Genomic DNA, 10,376 nt, shown 5'->3' with positions numbered 1-10,376 from the left:
AAATTTGGCAGATCAGTGATGGAGAAGTCGATGAATCTTCGGACAGCAGCTTGGATATTGAAGTGGAAGAAGTTGGGAAAATGCTTCTGAGAGATCCGGTTCATGAGTAACTTGTGCTGTAACTATTTATTTCCAGCATCTTTACATTATGTGTCTGCTATTTCAGAATGTGGGCACATGAATACAGAAGGAAATAAGCCTAAGTTTCTTGTAATCAGAAAATTTTACAATGAATTTCCTAACCCACCCATCCTCATCCCCGGAGCAAAGGAAGCACACGAACTGTAGGTGGAATTGATTCAAGGAACGTTATAAAGCTTTTACATTATCCACGGCATTACAAGATTTTTTTATGTTATCTGGTCATAATATATAATGTATTTTCTTATAATCAGAAAATTTTTAAATAAACCACTTTTTCTATATTTTCACAGCTAGGAGGACATTGCAGGACCATCTGGAACACAGCAGACCCTGCCCCTCACCACTTCAGCTGAGCCTTTATCTTCTTCAAGGTGAGATGTCTATTCTTCAAAGATCTACAGTAATAAACTGGTTATAACCGCGTTAGAATTATGTTTCTATGATTATTATAAGTCAGTGTCAGACACAACTTCATTTTTAGATAAAATGTTTTCTTCAACATATATTTTACTGGTTCTACAGCGAAAATGGATAAGAAGATGAGTTGTATCAGCCACTCCCAGGCATCTACGGTGAGCCTTAAGACCTGGGAAGCGCAATGTTCAGTTTGCCGTAAGACAGAGGAGCAGCTCACCCAAACCAACAAAAAGAGGGAAAAAAGCTTCAAAGCAGCTTAGTCAGGCTATACGTCTGCCTGATGACAGCGAGGATATGTGGCGCAGTCCAGGTGACCCTGACATTGAGCCACTTGTTCCTACATTTATGTTTTTCTACATTTTAAGACAGTTTGGGATTTATAATTCTTGTTTTCAATAAAATACTTCTGTTTAAAGACAAAATTGTGCAATTCATCTCATTTTCTATTCATTTTATTGATATTTTGTTGTGCACAACTAGGACTGTCAGTTTTAACACGTTATTAACGTGTTAACTTTGTTAGACCATAACGCCGACAATTTTTTTTTAAAAACACACACCGTTCCTAATGTTTTTTTCCCTGCAGCGCTCTCTGGACTGTGTTTTTATTTGCCCTCGGCGCTTTCCGTAGTTCCAAGAAAGCTAGAGACTGTAGCAAAACAGATCCTGTTGCCAAATCCGCTTATTTTATGAGACTTTGAGCTTCTTTTTTCTTGCTTGTAAATTTCATTAGTTGCAGGTTGCGTTTTTTTGGGCTTGTTTCTGAAAGTGAAGTCGCTTATTTGGGCTCTAAAATAAGTTATAAAGTTATAAAGAGACCTGCTTGCACTACAGACACTGAGTACAACCAGCTGAAATATCCCTCCGCCTCATAACATGCTGGAGCGCATCCTCCTCTAGAATGACATAGGAGATGACGGTAGTAAAGGCAGAAGGAGCAACTCTGCCCGTATTTTCTGCAGTTTACGTTTACAATAACCGGTGATAACTGCTAAAAGTAGATTACATGGTGCAGATCACCATTTAGAGCAGAGACTGGTTCTGAAGATGAGTTTTTACACAATGATAACATTGCAGAAACCCAATCCATAAACCATTTTTATTAATTTGTTGTCTTTGTATTTGACAGACTAAGGCTGAATCACACTGCCAAATGAAGTACCTGGAGTTACAGTGTCAGCACATGAAGCTGTGCTAAACAGTTCTCTTTAAAGAGTATTAAGCTCCGGCCCCCGTTGCAAGCAAAGTGTAAGACTCTGGAATGACCTGGAAATGAAAAACCTTTTCCAGGCTTAAAAAAAAACTGTGTATGAATGTGGATATAAACAGAATGCAAAAATATACAAAGAAATTATTGTTGTTGGTGTGAAAGCTCAGGATTAGATGAGTGTGATAGAGTAAAATAATGAACAAAACTTGTATTAATTTATATGTAAACGCTTAATACCATTTCTATCTTTGTTTAGGAGGCACAACAAATATTTTGGCATAAAATATTTATTTATTTACACATTTGTTTACACATTGTGTAAACATCAGGCCATTATGATTTGTGATTTAGCCATTATTGGCCAGAGTTTAACATTGTATGGCACCAGGATGTTTTCATTCCAATTCTGAAAAGTGCTTGAAAAATAAAAAATAAAAATATTTGTTGTACAAGCATGTTTTTTACTAGTGTCATTTACTGCAAAATTGCATATAAAAATGCCCAAATAGGCTTTTAAGCTTTCAGAACTAAAAAGATAAAATATGCGATTATTTGCGATTAATCTTGAGTTAACTATTAACATTTTGAGATTAATCACGATTAAAATTTTTAATCTTTTGACAGCCCTTGTAAATTTTGATGAAACACATGGGAAATGTTATGACCAAAGGCTATGTCATATGCAGAAGGTGTCCTACAATGGAAATCTGCACTTTTTTCTTACCAGATCCCTGTTATGGGGGGAAACACAATTGGCACAGTTTTGGTCCATTTTGGCACAACTTTGCCAAAATCACATGTCTGCCTGGCACACTACCCACTAAAACCTTTGTGGAACAAATATGCTTCAACTGGTTCAGTCCAGATTTGTTGCAGTTATAGTCAAGATCTGGATCTAAAGTCTGAGTTTCTCTTATATTTTCATGGTGTTTTGAAGTGTTTATTTGGGATAAAATTTACGAAGGCCCAAAATTTAGATTTTTTCTTTGTTTAATCACCCATAAGTTAGACATAGTGATTTGCAGGACTGGTGTCATACAAAAACTAACAATTAAATTTCCACTTTATGACTTTGGAGCTGTACTTGATTTAAAACACATATGTAATTTCAAACAAAAATTGCTCCTGAAAAAAGTTTAACCCTTTAAGCCTCTGGGCTTAAAGGGTTAAACATACCTAAAGAGATTTAAAGGTCCTCTAAACATGACAGACATTTTGAAAAAACACAACACAAAACACACATCTACGGGCTCAAACCAGCCATCTCTAGGATAACGTGATTTTCGACTTTCGGAAAGCTTGTCATTGCATTTTCATTTCTGGTTCTGTCTGCTTCAACTGGTCAGGTCAGGTTCTGCTTGCAACATCGCCTGCTTTGCATGATCAAGTCAACCTCTGCCTTTATCAAGTCCCTTTCTGTCTGCATCACCTGGTCAGCAGTAACAGTTATATTCAGCCATCATCATCATCATCTGGACAGCTTCCTGTTTCTGCCCATTCTAAATAAACTTTTATTGCTATTCACTGTGTACGACTTGAATATCAGGTTCTCCTCGTAGCAGTACATTTCAGTACAATCCAGCTTTACACATTGCATTATTGACATAACGTTGTGCACATGGTACATTTTGATGCTCCAAGGGGTAAATTTATTAACCAAAGACTATTTCATATGCATAAGGAGTCCTACAAACCAGGCAACCCAGCACTTTTATTTAAACATTTCATTTTATGAGGTGAAAAGTACATTTTGTCAAGATCACAGCTCACTGCCTGCACTGAAACTTTTTTTTTAAAGCTAAGATATGCAATATATTTGTAGTAGTTTTGATGTCTTCACTATGCATCTCCAATGCAGAAAGTCATAAAAATAAGGAAAAGCCATTGAATGACAAAAGTGAGTCCAAACGTCTGACTGGTAGTATAATTTCAGGCAGAAATCCTTTCTAAAACCCTTTGGGTTATTAAAAGTCACATAGTTATTAGACTGAACTTGTGTATAATTTAATATTGATATAAATCCAGCTGTTCTGTTAAACCCCCAAAGGTTTGTTTGAGAACATTAGCGAGCAAACAGCATCGGGAAGAACAAGGAACCCAGCAGACAGGTCAAGGAGGAAGCTGTGGAGAAGCTTAAAACACGATTAGGTTATAAAACAATATCCCAAGCGTTAGGCTATCTCGCAGAGTTCAATCAAAGCTGACTCACAGGCTGACTATGAAGAATGTTAACAGAAGAAACAGCCAAGATGTATCTGGTAACTCCAGGGGTGCTGCATCAATCCACAGCCCAAGTGGAAGAATCTGTTGACAGGACAAGTATTAGTTGTGGACGCCACACTCAACGAGTGGCGATAAACAAGTCGTTGAAAAAAAGCGATAATCTTGCTGAGCGTTATAATGTCCCATTCAAAGCCCAGACCTAAGTCCAGCCTAGGCTTTCACAAGATGCTCTGCATCAAATATAACTGAGCTTGAGCTGATTTGTAAAGAATAATGGGCAAAAAGGGCAATAAACAAAAACAAAATCCCAGCTTAAAGCTAAAAGTGACACGCCCCAAAAGTCTTACAAATGTAATGACAGGAACATGTGCTTCCATAAAGTACTCCTTCAGAAGGGTTGAAACGTATCACATATTTTTCGCAACACATCTGAAAGCTGTCCATTGTTTCCTTTCTTTTTATGCACCACTTTCTGTTGGTCTTCCTCACAAAATCCCAATGAATTTAAGTTTGTGGTTGCAATGTCGGAAAATGCGACAGGAAACGCTGGTGACATTGGCGGGAGCCTGGAAGCGAGCGGGCTGTCTGTCTCTCGGTCTGGTCTGAGGCCTGTGGTCGGCCGCTGGGACAGACAAAGTGCACCCATGTGCTCGCGACTCCGGCTTAGACATGACAACTTGGACAACAGTGCTCCCTATGGGTCCAGCAGAGAAGGTCATTTTGCAAGCCTGCACACAGACGAGGGTGTCTGGAGGGTGGGAGTGCATTTTAATGGGTCAGAAAATCTCCCTTTCTGAGACACAACAGGAAGGCAGTAGAAAAAAGAAAAAGAAAAAAAAACAGGGGAAAAGTTGTAAAGCTGAGCATAAATTGGCTCCCTTTACCTCTAGCACAGTGCCAACAGAGCAGTCTGTAAGTAGCGGAGCTTTTGTATGTTTGTGCTTGTTTTGGCTGCAGCGCAGCAGCACACTGGACTTTAAAGGCTAACACTGTCTTCAAAGTGCTGACATCCAGCTGTAAGGGTACACAGCTATAATGATGAAGATAAAGGCTTTCTCTGAAGTGGTGAAGGCGAGAAAGACGGGTATGACAAATAATATTAAAAAGCAAAGCTAAATTCAGCACAATGCACTCATTGTTTCATTCATACACCACGGTTTTTTTATTTTTACATTTCCGTTCCGTTCAAACCTGCTTACAGGACATAAATCTTTGCCATTTTTAATTTCACAATCCTGCTTGTGGTTTTGCTGGCAGCACTTTGCAGAACAGTGGATTTACTCTCTATGCTTGAGACAGCATCTTTCACCCCGGCATCCGAGCCGTGCAGCTGCTCAAACAACCCGTTTATGGCCCATAGCGAGACTCCAACGAAAGGAAATGGACTGATATCATCAGTGAGTTCAGCGCACAGACTTAAAAACACCTTACAATGATAAAACTGGGTGGAGCTGCAACAGCAATTTCAAAAAAGGTTTGAACGCTGCTAAGTATAGTTGACAGAATGCTTACCCAGGCCGGCTATGTATTTAATTTCGATTAAATATTAATATTGGTTTACCCCAAAGAGCCAATAGAAGTCTAAATATGTATTCCACATGTCTCCACCACCGCTTTTCCTCACTAGACCACAGCTGTAATTGCAGACGTACTGCTGGCAGTGATTCAGAGCTGACGAGCAGAGTCCCCACGGCTTAATCCACCTACACCGTGATACACAGCACAGGCCTCCATATTGACTGTCCACAATGGCTGCACAAGAAAGGGAAAGGTGAAAGCGGGGATGTCAGACAGGCTTCACTGCAGGGTCCTCAGCTGGGGGAAATGGAATATGTGTCAGGCAACCATATTATCCGTCCAGACAGAAAAAATAAAAAGAAACCTGAAAGCATTGAGACAGAAAATTGACTTGTTGCAGGGAAGCTGGAGAGGCAAGAAAAAAATAAAGTGGATCAGGTGACTAAACTAAAAGAGGGGAGGGGGGGGGGGGATTATTCTGGACCTATCATGAAGAATCTACTTTAAAACGACATAAAACAAGTTGAATGTTGACGCGGTAAGGGATTTGGAGGGAACATTGTGCTCCATTCCTGAAAATGTTATCGCATAAGAAAATGTATATCAGTCAGTATGAGAGCAGTCCCTTTTATAATCAGCCAGTCCTCACTTGCCCGGCTGCAGCTGGTGCAAAATGTTGCAGGAACACGTAAAAGGGAGCATGTTACTCCAGTCCTGGCTTCTCTTCATTGGATCCCAGAGTATTTTTTAGTTAATTTTAAAATGTTTCTCTTCGTTCTTAAGGTTTTAAATAACTGGGCCCCACCCCACTTGGTTGAGCTTCTCCACCGCTACACCCTGCATCGGTTTCTTAGGTCCACTGTCCAGTGGCTAATGGTGGTTCCCAGCTCAAAGCGTAAATTTAGAGGAGACAGGGCCTTCTCTATTGGGGCCCCAAAGATATGAACGCACTACCCTTGCACAAACGACAGACCCCCTCAACTGACTTTTACTCATTGGGCTTCAAACAAAGTGACATTTGATTTTACTTAATGTTTACTGGTATGTTTTTTATAGGTATTTGCATTGTTTTATTTTGTTTTGTAGCAAGTTTCTTAATTTATTATTGTGTGCTCAGTTTTTCAATTTTATCCCTTAGAGTCATTTTATTGTTTTTTTATGTTCAGCACTTTGTGTCAGCTGCGGCTGTTGTTAAAACACTTTATAAATAAAGTTGATGATGAGTATTTAAAGGAGCTATAGGTAATACTGACGTTGACCTTGTGGCTCAAATCTGTACAACTGCCTGCCAATCACAACAATCTAATGCGCCATTTTTAAACGGTGTGTTGGTGTCGTGGATTTTTACTTCCACAGGATAGTTATATGATGTTGTATTCTGTTCTACTTCTGGTCCGCTTCTCTTACTGGCCTCCATCTTTGCAGACTGTTCCATGTTTGGGAACCCTCGCAAATATCAGAAGATTGCCTGAGGAACCGGGCTACACACTAAACCAAAGTAGTTCTGGACTCTGGGTTTGAAGGGAGAAAAATGTGACTAAGAGATTGTTGATGGAGAGGACTGATTGTTTATAGGGAATGTTACTTTCATCCCAGGTGATAAAAGAGAATGATTTAAGTTGATTTTACAGTAAATATCTTACTTACAGCTCCCTTAACTAGTCACTAGTTCAACTTTTTTAGTCCAACTCTTTTTAATGTTCTATTTTGTTTCTACATTTAATCCCTACTTGCTTTTATTCTGTTTTATTTTCCTATATTTTAATCATGTAAAGCACTTTGCAATGTCTCTGTACTGAATTGTGCTATACAATTAAATTTGCCTTGCCTTGCCTTGCCTTAAAGGCGTCTAGTCATGTATTTTGACCATAAAAAGAACACAAAAAAATCCAAGTATTAATCTTTAAATAAAACAATATACGCAAAGCATTCATCTTGATAGTGTTTACTTAATCCTTTTTGAGCCTGAAAAGAACTTGGCACCTGGCACGATCAGCAGACACAAACACTGTGGCATCTACCAGCAGTACCACGTAACTATCAGAAAGCAAGATGGCAACAATTGACACGGCAACTGTAAGAGCCAGTAGACCCGACCATCCTGCAATGCCTCGCAGAAAAGTGACACTTTAGCGTGGTCGAAGACCAACCTGATCTACAGGGTTAGGGTTACTTAACCTCTTTCTTTTAACACCTCTGCTGGGCGATGCTGACTCGCTTGGCTCCACTGCGTCTTGTTTACTAATTGCGTGCATGCACAATATCATACCTCCAGTCCTGTGGTCTTGTTATGGTAAATATACACAAAAGCACCTTGTGTACAAACAAAAACAGCAAAAACAAAATGTAAAACAACAAAAATTAGACATAATTTGTGTGCAACCAGAGTGAGCTACAGGCGTAAAGTTTGTAAAGTTATAGTACTTGACTTGGCCCCTTTAAGGGTTGAATAACTGCTTGCTAACTGTCTGCTAAATCCAATACTACATACTGTAACTCTATCTTATAACTAAGGTCGTATCTTTTGAGAACTAACTTTGCAGCAAGGTTTTAATGCCAGGCTCCTGAAGATGTCATGTTTATACTTGCTAGGTATAGGCTAGTTTAGTTTTATGTATTTGCACAGTGAAAGTCTATAACATCATGGCAAATGAGGGAATAAAATAACATGTGCTGTTAAGATGAAAACAAAAATTTTAATCAAAGTTTTTAGGTTAGTTTAAGAACGAAAGAAAGACAGAATAGAAAAGAATAAAGTTGTCATTATCCAATGAAAAACCAAGCTGTTGCTCTGGTTGTAGATTTGGCTGATTAGCAACGTTCTTAGAGCCATATGCTCAACACACAGCTGCCTTACTGAAATGGTCTGTTTTCTTGCCTTTCTCATTTTGAAGAGAACTGGTTTCCTCATCACCCTCTAACCCTCCCTTAGGAAACAAGGTTCCTTGATATTTTAATTTAACTTCAAAACAGGCAATAAGTACATAAAAATGTCTTTACTTTTTAGTAAAAGTATTTTTAGTAAAATGTTTAGATTAATATTTATATTTTACAACCATTATTGTTGTTGTCGTTAGGATTTTGCAAAATGTTGGATTTTTTTCACCCTCTGAACCAAACATCATATATTTCTCTTTTAAGATTTTGCTACCGCAATAAACGATTTCTATATTTTTACACTTTTTACACATCCTCGCCAGGGATGCCATTAAACAAGCAGAAATTTACTTACATTTTCATATATCACATGAATCTTGTGGGGGCAAAATGTTAATAGGTCACAAAATATGTCTCAAAACTATCCACTTGGTAAACATTAGAAGAAAAGAGAACGTTTTATGCCACTGCTGCCTTCATTAACCAGACGGGGGGAGAGCAAACCGCTGGTGCTCCAGATGTGACTCATAATAATCCCTTGAAAACCGTCTCTCAACCAGTGAGCAATTCCTGAGAAACACACAAAGAAAGACCCACCGGTGGGAGAGAACCAAATCACTAAATGATTCAGTTTAGTCTTACGTGATTTAATTCAAATTATAACGATTGGGTCTTTTTTCTAGCCATGTAAACAGGCTGAAGGGTAATATGAAAGTAAGCGTAATTAAATGAACAGCTAAACAACAAGAATCTGATTTAAATTACAGAGTTGATAGAGTCATCAAGCAGATAATATTAACATATTCTCCCATTGACTGACAGGTGTCTCAACCTATCGTATGGAGCCATAAACGCCGGCGCCTGCTCCTCTCACCTCAGACCGCGGGGACGTTTCAGTGCGGTGATGCAGATTCTTGGAAAGGCTTTCCGCTGTCATTATTGGCTTGTTTTGATTACAAGTCAGGGAAAAGTCTTCCTGTACGTCTGGCTAATTAAAGCCAGAATATATGTTGTTTGCCGACCGACACCAATGAATTTATTTTAAAACCGATTGTCACCAACTGATCCAAACGTTCCGGATCATCTGAAAATGTCTCTATATACGTATTTGTGCACTTTAGATGACGCTTCTTGGAGTTTCGAGGCATTTCAGTTTGATTAGAGGGCAAGATGTTGGTTAGTGAAGTTTCTAACAATAACACTTTACTTTGGGGCATCTTTAATTTGGATAAACTGGAGGTAGCAATAATTTGGTGAGTCCCTCTCTGTATTTAATCTGATTGCGGTTGAAGGTCACGAGGAGTGTAGGACGTCGTGTTTGGTTTCCACAGAGACCAGTTTGGCTTTGCTCCATGAACATTAGATTTAGATACACACATATATCTGAGGAGACAACACATACCAGGAGATGGTTCAGGATAGTTTTTTTTTTTTCTGTTTCGGTCAATTTGAGAAGGGAGACTTTGTGTAAATATGTACACTCAGAACACAAACTTGGTATTCGAAGTATTCATATTTCTTAAGCCTTTCTGTGTTACTTTAAATCCAACTGCAAAATGTTTAAACGTTAGAAATAGACCAACACCAGGTAGCAAATAGGGGAAAGAGATATGAAACATTTATAAGTTGTATTTGGATCAAGCCTCTTTTATTCTAATACCTCCAGGGGAAATTCAGTGCCACAGCCTACTTTCAGAAGTCACCTAATGTGTCCACCTGTGTGTAATTTTACCTCAGTATAAATCCAGCTGTTCTTTTGAAGGCATCAGAGGTTTGTTCGAGAATATTAGTGAACAGTCAGCATTATATAGACCAACGAACACTGCAGGCCTAGTGAACATAATCTCTTGCATATTGACCGCAGGGTCAAAAACTCACTTTTTTCTCAAGTTTTAGGTCAAGTTTAATCTTGCCTGCAAGAGGAATTCTCACGGCATTTTTGCGTTTTTGCAAGCACATGAGAATCCATCTCTGTACCTCTTCGGCT

The 10,376-nt window shown here is 38.8% G+C and overlaps 1 long non-coding RNA gene across 1 annotated transcript; it reads left to right on the top strand.

Annotated features, from left to right (window-relative positions):
- Nucleotides 1-243: 243 nt before the first annotated feature.
- On the top strand, nucleotides 244-723 carry LOC118556844. Its single transcript, XR_004927419.1, has 3 exons — nucleotides 244-284; nucleotides 435-515; nucleotides 667-723. It is a non-coding gene; the product is annotated as an uncharacterized LOC118556844 (long non-coding RNA).
- The last annotated feature ends 9,653 nt before the right edge of the window (nucleotides 724-10,376 follow it).

Source organism: Fundulus heteroclitus, chromosome 21 (assembly GCF_011125445.2).
Source record: "Fundulus heteroclitus isolate FHET01 chromosome 21, MU-UCD_Fhet_4.1, whole genome shotgun sequence".
In the NCBI taxonomy this organism is placed as follows: Eukaryota; Metazoa; Chordata; class Actinopteri; order Cyprinodontiformes; family Fundulidae; genus Fundulus; species Fundulus heteroclitus.
The sequence above is the reverse complement of the archived record's forward strand: the minus strand, read 5'-3'. Positions and strand labels throughout refer to the sequence as shown.